General features: G+C 32.4%; 1 protein-coding gene across 1 annotated transcript in view; it reads right to left on the reverse strand.

The window, feature by feature from the left end:
- The window catches only part of LOC119585208 (AP-3 complex subunit delta-1-like), a gene marked incomplete in the record, with an annotated part of 41547 nt that overhangs the window by 33493 nt on the left and 7770 nt on the right, over nucleotides 1–284 (reverse strand).

The raw sequence follows: 284 nt of genomic DNA on the forward strand, positions 1-284 counted from the left end.
ATGCAGTTTACATAATCATAACAAAAATAATCATGAATAAATCTTTAGGGAAATATATGATTACGTAATTTGGTAAACAAAAGTAGCTATCAACCTAGCCTCTTCCCCACAAATGAAGAATAAAAACCCTAACAAAATAAAGAATCAAACTGCAAGACCATTCATTAAGTGGAAAAAATGCAAGTTCACTTCTACACGCATGACTTAGCTTTCAATATGGATGTGATCAGAATGACCTTCTCTGACAAGACAAGGGATATTCAAAGAAACTACATTTGGTGACT

Source organism: Penaeus monodon, chromosome 19 (assembly GCF_015228065.2).
Source record: "Penaeus monodon isolate SGIC_2016 chromosome 19, NSTDA_Pmon_1, whole genome shotgun sequence".
In the NCBI taxonomy this organism is placed as follows: domain Eukaryota; kingdom Metazoa; phylum Arthropoda; class Malacostraca; order Decapoda; family Penaeidae; genus Penaeus; species Penaeus monodon.